At 47.0% G+C, this 5,011-nt stretch overlaps 1 long non-coding RNA gene across 1 annotated transcript; it reads left to right on the top strand.

Annotated features, from left to right (window-relative positions):
* Positions 1-386: 386 nt before the first annotated feature.
* LOC123058274 (uncharacterized) lies at positions 387-1,412 on the top strand. The gene is made up of 3 exons (XR_006427115.1): positions 387-568; positions 660-873; positions 1,353-1,412. It is a non-coding gene; the product is annotated as an uncharacterized lncRNA (long non-coding RNA).
* The last annotated feature ends 3,599 nt before the right edge of the window (positions 1,413-5,011 follow it).

Raw genomic sequence — 5,011 nt, forward strand, 5'->3', positions numbered from 1 at the left:
TGAATTTCTAAAATTGCATTAGGTAAGGAACTAGTGTTCCTGTAGTTTATATTAGCACTATAGATTTTACCGTGTGTCTGGGTATTTTTATTTAGATTTTATGTTGTGTATGTTATTTTATTTATTTTTGCTGCTGGGGTTTGTGTTTAAAAAAAGAAAAAAAAAACGCAGCGCAGCGCACTGCGCGGCCCAGACAGCCGCGGCCCACCAAACCCCACCGCCCTCAGCCCAGCAGCCCACTTCCCGCGAAGCGGTACGCCACAGCGTCGCTCGCACCCGACCCGCGCCCGATCCACCTCGCCTCCAGCCGCTGACAGCGGGCCCGTGCCCCTGTTCATCCCCTACCCCGAGCCGGACACTGCAGCCGCCGCGCCGAACGCACGCACGCACACCGAGGCCGACCCGGCCACCCCGGTGCAACCCGATCTGTCTGGCGCATACCCAAGGCCCCGACGCACTGAACCTCTTTCCCTCGACACCTATCGCTGCCGCACGCGTGAGCTAGGGCAGAACGCATCTCGTCCGGAGCTCCGCTGTTCGCCGTCGTTCGCCGGTTGTTCCTGTCGCCGTAAGAACTCGAAGATCCACTCCGCCTGCTCCACTCGTTTCCTCGCTCGAAGCCTCCCTCGCCTGACGTCTTTGTGTTGCCGAAAACGCAGCAGAGGGAGAGGAACAAGCCAGCCGACTTCACCTGAGTTCGCCGGAGTTCACGTCTTCGCTACAGCCGCTCGAGGACACCCCGCCGCCGTTGAGCACCACCAGTGCCTCCACCACTCACCTCCGCACCCGTCCGTCACCTCGCCTTCGCCGGAAACCCGCCGGAGAGCCGCCGCCGCTGACACCCGACCACCGTCGCCGTTTTCCCCTATTCTGGTGAGCACACGCGCACACCACACGCGCCCAGCCAATCAGCAGCTGACACGTGGCGCTCTGCTACAGTACCGCACAGGAGTTGCTACAGCCCAGGAATTTTCTGCTGTTTTTGTTTTTTTTCCTTCTTTCAGTTTTTCATCCAAAGTCAATTAGGTATAACTTCTTTTCTAGATATCCAATTTAGGTAATTCCTTTTCCTGTGCACTCACAAAAATCAGCACAATATCACAGTACCAACTTGGCACATGTTTGCTCTATTCAAATTTGAATTCGTTTGAATTTGAATTAAATCTTCCGGAGGCCGTAACTTTCAAACCGTTTATCGGAATCGAGTGATTCTTTTTGCGTTGTGACCTAGTGCAATTTAGGTGCTTTTAAGCTTCTGTTGTTGAGCTTTAAAATGGTTTTGTTGCTGTTGGTTTTGTTTTGGTTCTTTTCGTGTTCCGGTGATTGATTGTTGAATTGTGTGAAACGTGTAGATTGTCCGGAGTGCGACGCGAGCTATTGTCAGGAGTGTGACTTTCTGAACCAGAACCAAGGCAAGTTACATGTTGATCATCCTTTACCTATTGTTTTCTATGCATGTAGTTATATCACACTGTGAATATATGCATGTATAGGAATACTATATTATTTTTAGCTATGTTGTTGAGCTATCTTCCCGTCTTTGCAAATCGTGGTAGTGGTAGGTTGCTATGCTTTGTAGACGGGGGTGGTTCATGTATTCATTGAATTTATGTGAGGATTATATATATTTAACAAATTGAGTAGTAACTCAGGATTTAACTTACCTCTGGGCGGAAGTGGTATTGCTTGGTGTTGAGGGAAGGCGTCATGGGGTCTTGCACCTTTTCTAAGGCCATGCGCCCATGAGAGTGCACCCTAAGTGGAATGTCGCCCAGGTTCAAAAAGATCAGACAGACTTAGTGACTAGTAGTTTCCATGTGCGGCCACTGGCTATATGGGCTCTGGCTTAGTTGATCAGTTGTTGGAACCCTTGCCCAGACAGTGTCGACAGATGTAGCATATGTAGGTGGGATGTGGCCGTCAGGTGGTTAAGGGAACCTCTTCTGAAAGACTTTGTCTCAATCTTCGGATTGGGTCCAGTGGGAAAAGCGTACAAAACTCTGTAGAGTATTAAAACTAATCATGATTAGCCGTGCCCCCGGTTATGGGTAAATTTGAGCCACTATGCCATTACAGTTGTTGGATGATCTTGACAGATGTGACACTTAATAATATTTGTGGGCAACTTAATAAAGGGTAGGTTGGAGTTGATTTTGCCAACTCAACCTTGTGCATTTAATTGTAGTAATAAAAGAACTAAATAAAAATTTGACTATTAGGTAGTTATGAGGACAAAATCAGCTTTGTGCAAAAATAAACCCTCAAGCCTTCCTTTTGATATACTATGCATATACATGTAGGTCTGCTATATTATTACTCCTGTGTAACTTGCCAATACATTCCAAGTATTGACCTATATGGCTGCAACGTCTCATGTTGCAGGTGCAGGATATTCTGACGAAGAGTAAGGTACCGTTAGGGTCACGAGTCTGCACTTAGCATCGCCAGTGGGCTATGATGGGACTCATCGTTATTTTCTGCTACTTTCTGTTGTTTGATTGAATAAAGCTAGCCAAGTGCTATGCAGATTGTTTTATTTTATTTATTTTGGATCATACGATGTAATAAATGATGCACTTGCTATTCTGGTATTCGTCTATACTGTGTGTGCTAGCGAGTTCGATCCAGGGACTAGCACGGTAAGCACAAAGACTCAAATCCTTCGAGGTTTGGTCATTACACGACGTGCTTTTTCATAATCAGCTTCAACATAAGCCACCACATGGGACGAGTCGTGACGGATGTCACTAGGGAGAACCGCCTCTGCTCCGTAAACCATGAAGAAAGGCGTGTGACCCGTAGATCTGTTGGGTGTGGTATTGATGCTCCATAACACTGAGGGTAATTCCTCCACCCAACAACCCGGCGTCCTCTGCAAAGGGACCATAAGTCGGGGCTTTATGCCTTTTAAGATTTCCTGATTGGCTCTCTTAGCTTGGCCATTGGACTGGGGGTGAGCCAATGATGATACATCAAGTCGAATATGCTCCCGTTGACAAAACTCTTTCATAACACCCTTGGACAGATTAGTGCCATTGTCAGTTATAATGTTGTAGGGAAAACCAAAACAGAATATCACCTTTTTGATGAATTGAACCGCTGTTGCCGCATCACACTTACTAACCGGCTCTGCTTCGACCCACTTTGTGAATTTGTCAACCGCCACCAAAAGGTGGGTCTTTTTATCCTTGGACTTTTTGAAAGGCCGAACCATATCAAGCCCCCAGACTGCAAATGGCCAAGAAACTGAAATCATCCTCAACTCTTGAGCTGGCACGTGAGCTCATCTTGAAACTTTCTGACAACCATCACATTTACTAACCAAATCCTCTGCATCAGCATGAGCCGTCAGCCAATAAAATCCATGACGAAAAGCCTTGGCCACGAGAGACTTAGAGCCGGAATGATGACCACAATCTCCTTCATGAATCTCTCATAGGATCTCACGACCTTCTTTAGGAGAAACACAACGTTGGAACACCCCTGTAACACTACGATGATGCAACTCTCCATTGACAATAGTCATTGACTTGGATCGCCGGGTTACCTTCCTGGGCAAAGTTTCATCTTCAGGCAACTCGCCTCGGGTCATATACACCAAATATGGAACTGTCCAATCAGGAATAGCATGAAGAGCCGCTACCAGCTGCGCCTCCGGGTCAGGAATACCAAGATCTTCCTTTGTAGGCAGTTTAACTGAAGGATTATGCAGAATATCAAGGAAAAAAATATTGGGTGGCACCGATTTACGCTGGGATCCCAACTGGCTCAAAGCATTAGCCGCCTCGTCTTTCCTTCGACCAACATGCTCCACTTGATATCCTTTGAAGTGACCAGCAATAGCATCAACCTCTCGGTGATAAGCCGCCTTGAGTGGGTCCTTAGAATCCCAAGTGCCATAGACCTCCCGAGTTACCAAATCTGAGTCACCAAAACACCTTACCCGACTTAAGTTCATCTCCTTAGCCATCTGAAGACCGTGGATCAAGGCCTCATACTCAGCTGCATTGTTAGTACAAGGGAATATCAACCTTAAAACATAACAAAATTTATCACCTCGTGGGGAAGTCAAGATAACTCCAGCCCCCGAGCCTTCCAACTGTCTGGATCCATCAAAGTGAATAGTCCAATATGTGCTATCCGGCTTCTCCTCAGGCATCTGCAACTCTGTCCAATCATTGATGAAATCCACAAGTGCTTGAGACTTAATGGTTGTGCGAGGCATATAATTCAACCCATGGGGTCCAAGCTCAATGGCCCACTAGGCTACCCGACCTATGGCTTCTCTGTTTTGAATAATATCCCCTAAAGGAGCAGAACTAACCACAATGATGGGATGACACAGAAAATATTGCTTGAGCTTTCGACTAGCCATGAACACCCCATATACAAGCTTCTGCCAATGCGGATACCTCTGCTTGGACTCAATGAGCACCTCACTGATGTAGTAAACCGGCCTCTGAACTAGATATTCCTTGTCTGACTCCTTCCTTCGCACAACAATTGCCACGCAGACAGCTCGGCTGTTGGCAGCCACATATAACAACAAAGGCTCTTTATCATTGGGAGCAGTGAGAACCAGCGGCTCAGCCAACTGTTTCTCCAAGGCCTCAAACGCCTGATCAGCAACACCATTCCAGACAAAGTGACATGTCTTCTTCATCATCTGGTAAAGTGGAATAGCCATTTCACCCAGCCGGCTTATGAACCGGCTTAAGGCTGCAATACAACCCGCCAGACGCTGAACATCATTAATACATGCCGGTTTAGCCAGGGAGGTGATGACCTTTATCTTCTCTGGGTTAGCTTCGATACCCTGTTCAGAAACCAGAAAGCCTAAGAGCTTGCCAGCTGGTACACCAAAGACACACTTGGCCGGATTAAGCATCATCTTGTAGACCCGGAGATTATCGAAGGTCTCTTTCAAGTCATATATCAATGTTTCCTTCTTCCTGGATTTCACCACAATACCATCCACATAAGCATGAACATTGCGCCCAATCTGATCATG

This window comes from Triticum aestivum, chromosome 3A (genome assembly GCF_018294505.1).
Source record: "Triticum aestivum cultivar Chinese Spring chromosome 3A, IWGSC CS RefSeq v2.1, whole genome shotgun sequence".
Classification (NCBI taxonomy): Eukaryota; Viridiplantae; Streptophyta; class Magnoliopsida; order Poales; family Poaceae; genus Triticum; species Triticum aestivum.